The following is a 15,830-nucleotide window of genomic DNA, read 5'->3' on the forward strand; positions in this document are numbered from 1 at the left end:
GGCACATGAAAAAGAATAGATTTGAATCCTTACCTTATGCCATATACAAAAATTAACTGAAAAGGGATCAAAGGTCTAAATATAAGACCTATAAATATAAAACTCTTAGAAGACAAGATAGGGAAAGTATTTATGATGGTAGCTTTGACAATGATTTCTTGGACATGACACCAAAAGCACAAGGAATAAAAGAAAATATAGACAAATTGGAGAATATCAAAATTAAAAACTTCTGTGCATTAAAGGACACAATTAACAATGTGAAAAGGCAACCTGCAGAATGAGAGGGAATATTTGTATATCATATACTGCTAAGAGATTAATATCCAGAGTATATAACGAATTCCTACAACTAAACAACAACAACAACAACAACAAAAACACACAAATAACCTTTAAAAATGGGCAGGGATTTGAATAGATATTTTTCCAAAGAAGCTATAAAATCAAAGCTACAATAACAACTCACACCTAGAAAATGGAAGTGTTGGCAAAGAAGTGAAGAAATCAAAACCTTTGTTCACTCTTGATGGGAATGTGAAATGGCGCAGCTTCTATGGAGAATCGTATTGTAATTTCTCAAAAAATTGAAAATAGAATTATCATATGATCCAGCAATTTCACTTCTGGGTATACATCCAGAAAAATTTAGAGCAAGGTGTGGAAAAAATATTTGCACACCCATGTTCATAGATGCATTATTCACAATAGCCAAAAAATGGAAGCAACCCCAAGTGTCCATCAGTAGGTGAACAGATAATCAAAATGTGATATATCCACACAATAGAATATTATTCAGCCTTAAAAAGGGGGAAATCTTGACACATGCTACAATATGGATGAACATTGAGTACATTAAGCTAAAAGAATAAGCTAGTCACAAAAAGACAATCACTGTATGATTTCATTTACATGAGGCATCTAGAGTAGTTAAAATCATAGAGACAAAGAGGAGAATGGTGGCTGCCAGAGGCTGGGGGGAGGGAGAATGGGGAGTTATTATTTAATGGGTATAAAGTTTCAGTTTTGCAAGATGAAGAAGTTCTGGAGATTTGTTGCCCAACAATCTGTATATATTAACACTACTGAACTGTACACTTAAAAATGGTTAAGATGGTAAATTCTATGTTATGTATATTTTACCATAATTTAAAAATCTACAACAGAAAAAAAAAAAAAACAGTCTTTTGGTGAAAGCAATAGTTTCTGTTCTACCTCAAACAAGTCCAGAATTTAACCTTATTATGTCACTAATGTTAAGCAAGTGGCTTGACCTTGAGAAAGGTTCTGTTTTCTAGTCTGTTAATACAGGGTGTACATTTCCTCTCAGAGTAACTGCAAAGATTAAATGAGATACTGTCATTTGAAAACATTCAGCACAAAGTTTAGTACAAATAAGGTGCTCAGGAAATGTTGATTCCCTTTACCTAATATTTGTCTACTCCCTGAAAATGTTAATTAAGTGTTCTGTCAGCAGAAAGAATTTATTGGGAAAAAAGAAAGATTTGCAATTCATTACATGAAGCCACGATGAGCCATGTGCAAATCCCCAGGACAAAAAAAATAAAAAAGAAAGTTCTTTTTAGAAGGCAAGAACAAGTTAGGTTTTAACAGATGGGCTATTATAACCATAGAGTTCTTCTTACATGTAGTGCTTTTGCAACTGACATAATGTGTGAGAGCTCCTCCTACAGTCCCTCCTAATTCCTGTCTTGGTTAAAGTCTGTCATAAATTTTGACAAATTTATGAGCACATGAGTGAGAGCCAGTTGGATTGCAAAGGTAATGAGGTCTACCTGGAAGGTCTCTTGTCAAGAAGCAGGAACATGTGCCTTGTGGACAATCCCTCCCTGTTGCTCTGCAGGAGAGAAGGGGTTGGTGCACTGTTCACTCCAGATTCTTAGGTCAGTGATGTTTCAAATCTGTGTTTCTGGAGCTTCCACAGGCTCTCCTAACTGACTTGGCTCCTTACCTGTGCTGAAAGGAAGGCAGAATTTCCTCCACAAAGATTTGCTTATTTTCTCCTGGGGATAAGGGTTGGATGGGGTCAGAAAATTATTTACATATATGGCCAACATACTGTCATTTCTTTCTGTCGCTGGTATTTTCCAATGCCTTTCAGAAGTTCTTACTATCCTGTGGCTTTTGCTGGAATATTGGTGGTTTCTCAGAAAATTTTAGCTCCTTTTCTAAACCTCTACTCAGCAATTTCAAGATCTTCGAGTGACAGTCTTGTGTTAGAGTTTTCTGTCCTTGAACCTTAACATTTAGACATTCAAGAGAAAACATGAAAGTTTGAGGAATGTATTTAATCTGTCTCCTGTGCCAACTTGTCTATGCTTGGTTGGGTGTCAAATTAAAAAATACTCTATCTATTGCAGAAAGGTTGGTCAAAGCTATCCTGGAGTGCCCAAGGTGGCACTCTTCCAGGTAATGAGGTGAGAGAGGTTGGGGGCAGGGAAGAGGAGGAAGAGATAAAAGGAGACTAGAATTCTATGGTATTCATGGGCCAAATAAAGGTGGTGAACTTTTAGCTATGTATGAATATTGAGTACATTTAGCTGAGAAATTGTCAGATTTCCAAAGTCAACTCACCAAGAAAAGTATGATTTCAAAAGAATGATGAAGTCTTTCTTCCTCTAAATCTTTTTCCCTCTCATCACTGAAAGTGCCTGAAATAATCACTACTATTGTTGTTGTTGTTGTTGTTATTTTTCATGTATATTGAGATTTTAAATTAATGGGTTGTCTAAAATATTTCCCAGGATGAGTTTATCAGCTCCCTCTCAATGAGTCTAGAGTTACTGAGGGGGCTCTGGCAGGAGGAAGTAAAGCCTCAGAGTGGATACATCAAGTGAAATAGCAGAGAAAGGCAGTATGGCCCAGCGTGGGGCTCCCCACAATGCGGTCCTTGGACCAGCAGCATCATCCAAGGATGCCAATGCTCAGGCCCTCTGCAGACCTACAGAATCAGAAACTCTGAGGGATGGGACCAGCAATCTGTTTTCCTTTATGTTATTCTTTCTTTTTTAGGAAAAAAAAGAAAAATGGAACATATGTAGCCAAAATTTACACACAGTTAGGATCTTCATACTTTGAATGTTTGAGTCTTAAATCTCATAGTGAACTCTCTTAATGCACAGACACGGTTACTGAGGCCCAGAGAAGGGAAAAGACTTCCATTAAGTTGCAGTAAGGTTGGAACATGTCAGATTTACAGTTCTGGTCTCCTAATTTCTAATCCAGGTCTTTTGCTACTTTATCTGCTGCTGCTAATTTTCTGAATATCATAATAAAGTCACCTTTGAAAGTGTACTTTTGTTTAAAGAGATATTTAAGAGGAACTGTGGATTGCTCAGGACAAGTGTGTTCAGTCTGAGTGTTATAGACAGTACATTTCACAAAGTAATTTGTTAAAACACAGATCCTGATGAGTAGATCTGGGGTGGGGTAAGAGTGCATTGTCACCAGCTCTTGGCAGTACAGATGCCACTGCTGCAAGTGTGGAGCAGCAAAACTGTGAATGGTATCTTTCCTCCTTGCCTCCCTTTTAGCAAACTGTTTTAAGAAGTCTCTAAGTGATCCTGATACACTGGCAAAGTTGGAAACATGCCTTTATTATCCACAATTCATAATTCCTGTACGCTGAGTTCATACTATGCTCCTGGTTCTGTGCTAGACTCTTTTACATTTGACCTACTAATTACAGCAGTCTTTTGAGGCTGGGAAGTCTGGTTGTATACCCTTTCTTGCTGGAGATGGAAAGACAGGCCCTGCTGAGCCAGCAGTTTGGACATTTTTGCCAATACCAAATGGATGTAATAAAGGAGCTCTTATCAGACATGACTCTCACAACCTCTGTTTCTTAAAAATGTCATTTAGTTTCCTTAAGGCCCCAAAGTATGAAAATGAGCACACTGTCTGCTTGACCTTTGTACTGACACCACATGTGATTAAGAGTTGATTCGGTTAATTAATGCCCAGGATTCCCTTAGCATAGTGCATGGTCTAGACAAATTAAACTCTTCCCTGTAATTCTCCCACCCCTACATTTTTATTCTTAGGCCATTTAAAAATTTCAGATTTTTTTTTTATTGTTAAAATGTCATAACCAACACCACATTGAAAAAAATTATAGGAATTCCAGAAATATAGGTTTTTCCTCACATTGTCACTATATAATATGCAGACACTTTATCTTATATTCTTTCTCTGGTTACTTTCAAAGATTCTTTATGGAAAAAGTATTCTCCTCTCTAATATGTTGTAGGTATTTATTTTACTTTTCATTGTCAAGTTCCTCATTAGAATAGTTTGCAAATGCAAATGGCAAATAGGTTCTACTTGGTGTGCTCGTCAAGCACGCTGTTGCAGAGAACTGTAAGTCCTTTGCCATCTAAACTCAATTGGAAATATTTCTGTGGTCTTTTCTGACATTCTCTGTGGACAAGTGATCAAGGGCAGTCATCTGCATGCTGTATCTTCACTCTTCCTTGTCTGCAGTTGCCTCTACTTTCTTTGATTTACTACTTCTTTACCCCCTTCTTTCCATTAACTACTCATCATCATTAATTTATTTATAAATAAATACTGTGTTTATTTATTTATAAATACAGTAGGTGCCTACTGTGTGCCAGGAGTTTTATTAATGCTTTTTTAGGGAGTTCATGGTAGAAAAAGCCCTGTGAGTAAAGGCAGAGGCATGGAACAGTTCAAAGGGATCTCATTTCCACTTGTGCCTTAGTGCACTTATATGCCTGGAAATACCTGCTCATCTAGTCTTGGAAGACTTCCTGATGCCTGCAGGTGGCACTGACCACCTACACTATGTCACTGTACCATGTTTATGAAACTTAGATAATGGTGTCCCATAATCATGTATGTTTACTTGCCAGTCTCTCTCTTATCATCTGGCCAACCCATCAGCGACGGAAACTATGTCTTATTCATATTTGTCCCTTGGGTTTCACTGTGTCTGGCAGATTGGGCATTTAAATTATTTCTGAATGAATGGATGGATTGTTGGATAGATGAGTAAGTAAATGAATCTAAGTTTTGGCCAATGAAGGATAATGTATCAGGTTTATACAATTCCAACTTAATCTACCACTTTACTTGAAAACAATAGATCTGTAGAACTGAAAATTGGGGGAAATGTGTGATTCTTATTTACTAAAATTTTACTAAATCTCTCTTATTTCAACAATGAGTATTCCAAGTTATCATAGAAAAGCAAGAAAATAGGAAAGCTGTTTCTGTCAATTCTTCATACAATCTAAAATGGCCTAGTGCATAGACACATGTCATTAGGACATCGCCTTCCTCTGTAAGGTGGTGCTGTTTTAGGTAGGATTTGATTTCAAGTAGCAGCTGAACTTCAGTGATGGCCCCTGGCCCTCTGTGCTGGGAGAGAGTTTAAGGAATTTTAAGAGAGCAACGCTCCTGGAGAGTGAGTCATTTCCTCCTTCTGGCTCTCTCTGCAGGGTTGGCCTGAGACTCTGATTTGAAATAGATTTGGAGTAACCCCTGATGTGTTTTTACCCCCCACAAAGTAGTCTTAAAAATATCTTTATGCCTAACCGGATGTAAGTTAAGCTAAAAAATATCTCTGTGTTAGCCAGTAATGTAGGTCATCAAGCTAAAGGGTGGGGTGCAGCTGGTGAATGATGTTTGTGTTGTCTCACAAGAAGTGCCTCTTGGGAAGAGGTGAAATGTCAGAGAGGACATCCTAGGAAGAGGGGAAAGCTGAGCCCTCAGCCAAATCTTATAACTGCTACTGAATGAGGCTGCATCACTTTCATTACTGCACTAGTGGGACCTGTGGGAAATGAGGAATCTTGCAGGTGAATTGGACACACACTCACATATATGGATACCCCATGATTGAGTGCATTTTGTGAAGGGATTCCTTCACTGCCAATACCTGACAAGTGCTGAACCTGAAGACTAGCAGTGTCAGCATAGCTAATGCTGTATGTGTGTGGGTGGGAGTGAAAGAGATGGAAAGCACCTGTCCTCAAACATGTTTCCTTGGTGACAATAGCCCTAGGGGACAATGCACAGTCGTCCTAATCAGCTGAGGAAAGGATGGAAAGCACCTGTCCTCAAACATGTTTCCTTGGTGACAATAGCCCTAGGGGACAATGCACAGTCGTCCTAATCAGCTGAGTGTGTACCTGTAGGATAAGCACTGAGAGTACACTGGGAAGAAAAAGCCAGGGGAAGAGAGGGAGCCAGCTCCAGTTTGCTAAAAGAGAGATTAAATTTCAACCCCTGGAGGAAAACAAAAAGTGAAAATGAAAAATGAAAAACGCTAAACCCTAGGTTTATTTTGTTTGTTTGTTTGTTTTCTTGTTTTAAAAAAGAAAATTCACCTGTCTTTTGAACACTCACAGAATGACAGATACCTGTGTTTTGACCATGGCTGCCTAGATGCTGCCTGGTGCAGTGGGGGCATCTCCCTGACATTTCTTTCTGGACAGAGTGGTGAAGAGAAGAGTGAAGCCTGACCCTCCATAGTCTATCGGATCCAGCACAGCTGCATTTTCTCACTCCTGAGGACCGGACAAGTTTCCTGAGGCCTGGGCTGATATTCTGTACCATCTTTGGTGCAGCTGTAATTTTAACAGGGAGAGCCAACTTGAACCTCTCTAATGCTTACTCCAGACACCTTGTACTCCTGAGACTGGTATGTATACATGCATGCATTTTTGGGGGGGTCTTTCATCTGTACTTCTGAGAAAGTGGTTCTGTCCACAGTTTGAAAAAAAGAAAAGGGAAAAAGGCAGAGAGAGAGTTAGTGATACCACTGCCTGATTTTGACCACAAAATATTTCTGTAGCTTTAAGATTTACAACGGCAAAAATAATGTTATTATCCTATGGTCACCTACTTATGTCTGTCAATTCCTGTTTCTTTTACTGGGTCAAATGATGGGTACCATGCCCTTGAATTGTGAAAGAATTAACCCAGAATTAAAAGTATGAGAGGTGGAGGGTAGGGGGAGAAACTTGGAAATCCACTGCAACTAGTCTCAGAATTGCTCAACCAACTTTAGATATTTTTCTCAAGACTTATATTTTGGGAAAGAGCTATTTTATGAATGGATAAGCCCTGACACACAAAATGCGTGGGATCTGTCTGAGTGCCTCATCTGGGTCAGCTGTGACATCTGGCTCTTATGAATCTGGCATATTGTGACTCATGGATACACAAATAATAATCCTTGATAGTGACCACTTGTGACTGCCAGCAAACAATGTCAAATGCCAGGGAATTGCTATGGCCACCTTGGCTGAGCTGCTCAGGCCACTTCAGTCTCTGCTGCTGTCAAAGAGGAGTGGCCAGGACACTGGCCCCTAGCAATGACAGATGGTCTGGATTTGAACTCCAGTTCAGCTACACCTCAGCTGAGAATGTGGCAAGTTATTTAACTATTCTAATTATCAGTTTCTTTATCTGTTAAAAAAAAAAAGAAAACAAAGTCATAAAAACAGCTAACATTTATTGAAACTTCCTATGGGCTGTTCTAAGCATGCTACAGAAATTATTTCAGTTAAAACTTTTAAAATAGGATGTAATTGGTATATTTGTCAGTGAGAAACTGGTACACAGCCACATTGGTAGCAATCATTTGAGCTAGAATTCTTTGTGCTTTTTCTGAGACTCTAGAGCAGTGATTCTCAAGCAGGGGTAATTTTGCTACTCAGAGGACATTTGGAAATGTCTGGGGACACTTTTGGTTGTCACAACTGGGGTGGGAGTGGGGAGAAAGGTATGCTTTCTAACTTCCTACAGTATACAGGATGGCTCCTACAACCAAGAATTTTCCAGCCCCAAATGTCAATAGTGCTGAGGCTATTAATAGCCCTGACTTAGAGCCTGTCCTCTTAGCCGCCACACTAACTCACTAGATAAGATCTGCTAGGAGAGAATTGTGAGGATAAAATGGGAAGATGCATACAAAACACTGAGCACAATGTCTGGCACATAGTAAGTGTTCAATAAATTAAGGCTACCATTGCTGCTGCTGCTGCTGCTGCTACTAAGTTTTTCATCCCCAAAATCTTTCCTCTATTATTAGCAATGACTTGAAGCCTACCTGGACCTTGGTGTCATTTTTCTTTGCCAGGAGAGCTTGTGAGGTATAGCAAGAAATGACAGATTTCCCTTTTCTTCCTAGTACTCGCTGAAGTTGTGGTTTTGTTTTTTGTTTTGTTTTGTTTTGTTTCCCTTACTGAATTCCTTCTGTGCTCAGACCTCCACAGGGACATATGAGTGGCCACGTGGGACTTGCAGCCTGGTATCTTTGTTGGAGAGGTGGTTCTCAGACTCACTTCTTGTTAGGATCATCTGAGTAGGCTGGGCTTGATCCTCTAGCACAGGGGTCCCTGACCACTGAGACGCAGATCGGAGTACCAGTCTGTGGCCTGTTAGAAACTGGACCATAGAGCAGGAAGTGAGTGGCGGGCTAGTGAGAGAAGTTTGATCTGTGTTTGCAGCTGCTCCCCAGCACTAGCATCACCACCTCAGCTCCACCTCAGATCAGCAGGCATTAGAGTCTCATAGCAGCACTTGTCTCTGGTGCCAAAAATGTTGGGGACCACTGTTCCAGTAGATTTATCCAAAATTAGGTAATACCAGTTGTCCAAGGGGTTATGAAATTGGTTTCATCAGTGAAGAGATTTCATAAATGAAGATTCATAAATGAAGGAAGCTTATGGCTTCTTGTTATGTGTCTAGCTTCTCTTTAATTCTAGAATATCTCCAGAATTCTCTTCTTCCCTGGAAGTTGAGTGGGTCTGGAGATAATTTTAAAAAAGGAAAGACTTGAAGGATCAGCAAATGCCATGCAATAAAATTTAGTTTGGTGAGAACTATGATGACTTTTCTCTTTACCTCCTCTAGTTGGGAGAGAAATTTCTAGCCCAAGTGGACATTCGTCATTTTGGAGATCTGCTGGAAGATCTATGGCTTAAGTGCATATTGTTCTGTAGGCAGCCTTCAGCAAGGCCAGGCGAGAGTTGGTTCCTAGTTCTTCAAGGCCATTCCATTGGCTAAGCCATTGTGCAGGAATCTAGGAATCTGTAGGCCACCATGCTTAAGCAAGTAGGTAATAACAACCACTACTCTACAACTACAGTGCATTTAGTGAATTTTTTCCAGGTCCTTGGCACTATTCTAGCCGCATAATATGTGTTGACTAATCTTCATAATAACTAGACAAGAGCGGATCCGTTTTTATCCCCTTTTTAAATATGGGGCAACCAAGGCACAGAGATGCTAAGCAATTTATTCGCCCAGAGTGCAATGATAGAGGTAGTGGAGATAAGAAGTTAACCCAGGTAGTGCAATGCCAGAAGCCACACTATTGATCACAAGGATAGGCTACCTCAACATAGAAGGGGTTAAAGGTCATCTAGTCAGGTAGACAAAGGTTACGAAGCTCAGAATCGAGAAGGTCAAGAGATAACATTAATAACTGAAATGCACACTTAAGTTGCCTTTATTCTTTATGAGCATTTTTATATTTCCCATGAAGAGCAGGAATTGGTGAGGGGGTATACATAGCCATGGATGAAGGAGTCTTACACAGGTATGGTTTCAGGTGAGAAGAACCAACCAGAAGCTGTCATCCTGAACAGGGTATGGGGAAGAAATTTGGGGTTACAGAGGTTTCAAGGATTGATCTGTAGCTGTGAAGTACATCTAACCATAAGGAGGTATCCACAATGTACACCTTCCACAAACTACTCAACAGATATTTTCTAAGTGCCTGTTGTGTGCCACAGGGAACCAGTCAGCACTCTGGGTATATCAACACAGAGGCACCACAACCGCTAAAGGAAGAACTTATCACATACATATTCTTTGAATATAAAGGTTAGCCTATTCAGAGAGATATTTTTAAATACAGAGTTGTTCTATAATTCTGTCATATGTTAGAACTGTTTACTCTACATTTTAAAGGATTCAAGGATTGGACACACTGTAGGGACTGAGTTGGTAGAGAAACTAAGTTGAATCAATATCTCTAAAAAATCCCTTACACACAGATGAGGCCCTATAGGTTTGGCCGTCTCTGAATATCACTTCTAGTTGAACTTCTAATGCCTAGTAAACTGTAATTAAAAGACACCTGACAATTTGATTATATCATCTGTCAACTGAAAATGCTGGTATTAGTCAGTCTGCTACCCAATAGCCAGGTAAGGTTGATGAAGGAGCTTTGTAAATGCATTGATGTTCTTAGGGTCATCATAATTTATTTCTATCAATGTGTATAGATCCTTAAAATTCTTACCTTTATGTGTTGAAAGCAACTGAGTCCTTTCATGTTCCTGGGGACACATATATGGCCATATACATTGTGCCTTAGAACAAAATGGGATTAGAGACTAAAATGACACTCTGTACTCTGTGCATTTCCTAGGAATGCACATGGATTTGCCTTCACACAACTGCACAAGCTTTTCTAATCCCTTTTATAACTAAAGGCCATGCAGTTGCAGACCAAATACCAGGATTAATGTAATGATCTGTGAGGCTACAATCACTGTCATTTCTGCTTAATAGCCTTCTACCAACTCCCAAACTCTCTACTGCTATCTTCTTCCCTGATATGTCACAGCAGCTGTCTGGGAAGCACCACTATTTGGACAAATCTAGTGAACGAGTCCCAATCCTTATCTTACTGGACATCCACATTATTTGATATATATAGTTAGCTGTTCATGCCTTAATCCTCTCTGTCTTTGACTTATACAACTTACCCACCTATCTGACTGATTATTTCTGTTTCTCTACCTTATTCTTTCTAACGATGATTTCTCTCCTCAGCTTTATACTCACTCCTCTACATATACAACTGCTGGCTAGATATATACACTTAGATTTCCCACAGCAATCTCAAACTTAATTTATTTAATTTTCACCCATACCTGCTACTGTACATGAATTCTATATCTCAATAAACATGAATGCTGTCTTCCTAAGAACCTAGTCAGATACTAGTGAATAAACTGAGACTCCAACCTTTCCTTATTTCTCTCAATCCAGGAAACTACCAAGTCCTACAAATTTACCTTTGAATATATCTTGACTTCCATTCTCTTCCCACAATCAATTTTTTTGTGTAGTTCATCGTTGTTTCACTCTTACATGTCTTCATTCACTCCATACTCTTCTTGACTCCAGCATTTCTCCATTTTGAAACCATCCTCACCATGGTCAGTCACATCTAGGTTACATGTGTTTTTTATGACAAAGGATCTTTCATTCTAGGTTCAAACAAATGTCATATTGTTTAAAGTAAAGCTTGGTTACAACATTGAATGGTATTGGCTTTAAAACAGACACAGATCAATAAAACCGAATAGAGATCCCCCCAAAAAAAAACCATGCATACATTGTCCATTAATTTATGGCAAAGGAGCTAAGAATATATAATGGCATAAAGACAGTCTATTTAAAAAATGATGTTGAGAAAACTGGACAACAACATGTAAAAGAATGAAACTTGACCACTATCTTACGCCATATACAAAAATTAACTCAGAATGGATTAAAGACTTGAATCTAAGACCTAAAACTGTAAGATACCTAAAAAGTAGATAGGGAGTAAGCTCCTTGACATAGGTCTTGGTGATGATTTTTTTAATCTGACACCAAAAGCAAAAGCAACAAAGAAAAAGTAAATAAGCAGGACTATATTTTATTAAAAAGCTTCTGCACAGCAAAGGAAACCATGAACAAAATGAAAAGGCAACCAACTGAATGGGAGAAAATATTTGCAAGTTGTATATCTGAAAAAGGGCTAATATCCAAAATATGTAAACAAAGTCATATGACTTAATAGCAAAAAATAAATAAAAAAATCAGTTTTAAAAATAGGCAGAAGATCTAACAAATGTTTTTCCAAAGAAGACTTGCAAATGGCCAACAGGTACATGAAAGATGCTCAACACCATTAATTATCAGGAAAATGCAAATCAAAAGCGCAATGAGATATCACCTTACTTTTGTAAAAATGACTATCATCAAAAGATAAGAAATAAGTGTTGGTGAGGATGTGGAGAAAAGGAAAAGCTTGTGCACTCTTAGGAGAAATGTAAGTTGGTAGAGCCACTATTAAAAAAGGTATGGAAGTTCCTCAAAAAAATTAAAAATAGAACTACTATATGATCTAGCAATCTCACTTTTGGGTATTTATACAAAAAAAATAAAAATGCTAACTCAAGAAGATATATGCATGCTTATGTTTGTTACAGCATTATTTATAATAGCCAAGATACGGAAACAACCTAAATATTAATTGATGGATGAGTAAATTAAAAATTGTGATATATATGTATATTATTCATCCATAAAAAGAATGAAATGCCATTTACAACAACATGGGTAAAGCTTGAGTGTGTTATGCTAAGTGAAATAAGTCAGACAAAGAAAGACAAATACCATATGATCGCTCTTATATGTGAAATCTAGAAAACAAACAACCAAAAAAGCCCCCACAGATACAGAGAACAGATTGGTAGTTGCTAGAAGCGGGGGTTGAGGGTAGAAGAAATGAGTAAAGAAAGTAGTAAAAAAAAAAATGACGCAATCTATAAAATGCCATTCACTCAGTTAACAGCAAACTATTATCTCAGAGTCTTACTCAGCATTTAAATTTTTTATAAAATAACAATAAGTCATGGTCACAAGAGAGAATTAAAGGTAGTTATTTTGTATGTCTATGCATCTTTCTGTGCGTGTATGTGTGTGTGTGTGTGTGTTCTCACACACACATATACACATGTATTCTCCACCTAAACTATACAGAATTCAAAGTATCAGTTTGCAAGTTTCTAAAAGCATTTATTTGGGGGAGGGGAGGGTGTACTTTACAGTAGAATTTGAGGAAATCAGACAGGCAGTTACATGGAAATTAAATTAAAATGAAATTACATTAAATTAAAATATAAGCTCCTTTAAGACAGCTGCTCATGATCCCTTGTTATGCCTCACGACACTTAGCAAAGTACCTTGTTTAATGTGATTGGGTTCTGACCCAGGAAAGAGAGAACTTGCATTAATCAAAAGCAGATGCAGGCAGTTAAGCCTCTACAGGTTAAAATATGCCAGTCTTTGAGGAAAAAACTGGAGTGGATTTCAGAGGCAAATATTTATGTGTGATGAGTTGGAGTTCAGGGAGTTTTTGTTTTTTATTTTTTATTTTTAATGGAAAAAAGGAAGCCCAAAGAAGCCAACAAAACACTAATAGATGAAATGCTTTGCACATATGGGATGGAAAATTGTGCTCTGCTAAGTTAAAAAGCAGCTTCTGAAGAAAGTATTGTGGCTGCGGCTTCACAGGTGCCTGACCCGCTGGCCCTGCTACATCACTGCGCCATGTGTTTGGCCCTGGTCCTCCACTCCAGCCGCCATGCAGGAAGGTCATATTCAGTGAGGCAGAAACTTCTAGAACTACTTGGAACCACTGCTCATGCCAAAAAAGGTCCCCTCCTTCTCACTCTTTTATCCACACACAGGAGCATTAAAGAACTAAACAGTTCTCATCTCAACTTCCTCTCAACCTCACTCTTCTGGCTTATTCTCCTCTGAGGAGCAGCTGTTTTTCAGCTGATGTCTTAAGCTCATACACTCTGAGTTAAATTACTCCATTTCTTCATAAAGGAAGAGCTCTTTTTCTCTGTTTTGTTTTAATTTCTTCTAAATATCATTTCTATAGGAGTACCTCACTTTACACATTTTTAACTCTCCTTAGGAACATATGGTTTATGCACTGCAGTATAAACCCAATATTTGCAAACTCAATCAGGGTTGAAATTCACCAAGAAAGAATGCCATTTAAAGAGATTATGCGAGGAATTAAATTTTTTTTTTTTTTTTTTACTTTTTAAATTTTCTTTGTTTTTTTCCCCCTCCTGAAGCAAAGAATCCTTCGACAATGGAAGTGATTAATTTTCTTCATTCTTCGAAAACTACACTCCATTTTTATAAACTTAGTAGATTTTGATTCATATGTATTGAGATTTCTAAAACTGAGACATGCACTTTTTCCCAGGCAAGCAGATACTCTTAGGCCTTGAGCTATATCATGTGTCCCTCCTCATTTTCCCAGCTTGTTCTTACTCTTCAAAAAGTGGTGACTATATAAGAATGTAATACTTAATAAAGATATTTAAATTTATATGTCCAAACAAATGCCATTTTACCAAGTCATCATGTTGGGACAACCTACGCTGAACATTAAGAGTTGTTTTTAGTTCTAGTTTGGAAATGATACTAGAAGGAGAGTCTATAGAACCTATAGTCACAGCACAGGGACAGTGTAGTCTTGCTGTATGCTCAGGTCTTGGTCCAGAAAAGCTGGTTTTCGGGATCAATGGCACTGTCTCTCTCACCAGTTCCCTCGTCTCTCCCTTTCCTCTACTTTAAAAGTATCATTAACTAAACTTAATCAGTACCTATTGTACACCAGGCACCACTCTCACCAGTTTACATCTACTAACTCATTTCATCTGCATGGTAACTGGAAGCAGTAGGAATATGGTCAGCACCTTCATTTTATACAAAGGGAAGCTCAGACAGAGAGGTGTAGGACACACAGTGGCTGAGCTGGTATTCTAGAACTTTACCAGCTCACTCTGTGGCCTGGTGTGGGAAGGAGCACCCTGACTGTGAGGGTCAGCATTTCAATGTCATTCCATAACACTAATAAATTACGTTTACTTTGCACTTAGTAGATATGAGGGTTTTCTGTCTTATTTTATTTAATCCTTGTAGTACTCCTTATAATCCTTGTTATTACCATTAACGAGTGAGGGAGCTGTGTTAATAACTCGCTCAAGGTCACAGAGTTATTGAGGTGGTTCACCCACAAACTTTACCCATTGTGATGTATGTAGTTAAGCTGAACAGAAAGAATCAGCTTCTGTTAAAGAAACTTCAGAATAGTGAGATGGGTGAGAGGTTTTTGAAGACAGGGTTAGGAGTTTCTAAAATTTTATCATGCAAATTTGACTCTTCTTTTTGGATCCACTACCTCCCCCAATTCTCTCTCTCTCTCACTCTCTCTCTCTGTCTCTCGCACACACGTACACATATATGAAAAGAAGCTGCTTCACAAAATAAGACTTCCCATTATAAAATGCAGAACTCTTACAGCAAGTTAGAATAAGCTGAACAAAACTCCATGCCAAAAAAGAGCTTGTTAGGACCCCTTTTCTTGGTGTGGCAGTGATTGGCTGGCTTCGTAGTGAGGTGGATAACCTCTCAGGGGTCATACCTGTTGCTGGAGGAGAAGTAGCTTGTTCAAGTACAGATGAAAGAAAAGCTGTCTAGATGATGTGGCTTCTGCTCCCTTCCTCTGAGGCCTACTGGCATCTCAGGAACTCCCTAAAGGGACCAAGAACCAAGGGAATCCTGCTGCTCCTCTCTAACTTCCTGTGTTCTCTGTGCCAGCAAATAGGGTCTCCATCCTCCTATGCACCTGAAAGCTGAGCTTCACTTGTCATCTTCTATTTGAACTTCTCACCCACACAGCCATTGGGTCGCTCCCCCTGTGCACTCATCTGCACTCTGCTGAGTGGGTCAGACACTCACCTTACTTTACACTGCTGGAGTCTCCTCATGTTTTTGCCATTTCAATACTCCGAATGGCTTGGTTCTAGAACTTTTTTAAAAATGTTGATTTGTTTAAGTTATTTTCTTATTTAGAAACTTATCAAGGCTTCCCATTCCTTATGAGAACACGTCCCAATTCCTTGGTTTGTCATTTGGAGTCTTTTCTAATCTTCTAAATTTAACTCCCCTCTTCACCCTAT

At 38.7% G+C, this 15,830-nt stretch overlaps 1 long non-coding RNA gene across 1 annotated transcript in view; it reads left to right on the plus strand.

Annotated features, from left to right (window-relative positions):
• The first annotated feature begins 5,674 nt into the window (after positions 1-5,674).
• Positions 5,675-15,830, plus strand: part of LOC112473547 — a 10,788-nt gene continuing 632 nt past the window's right edge. The window contains exons 1-2 of the long non-coding RNA XR_003044063.1: positions 5,675-5,843; positions 6,483-6,688. This is a non-coding gene — a long non-coding RNA (uncharacterized LOC112473547). The remainder of the gene's footprint in view (positions 5,844-6,482; positions 6,689-15,830) is intronic.

The sequence above is a fragment of the Pteropus alecto genome, unplaced genomic scaffold (assembly GCF_000325575.1).
Source record: "Pteropus alecto unplaced genomic scaffold, ASM32557v1 scaffold109, whole genome shotgun sequence".
Lineage (NCBI taxonomy): Eukaryota > Metazoa > Chordata > Mammalia > Chiroptera > Pteropodidae > Pteropus > Pteropus alecto.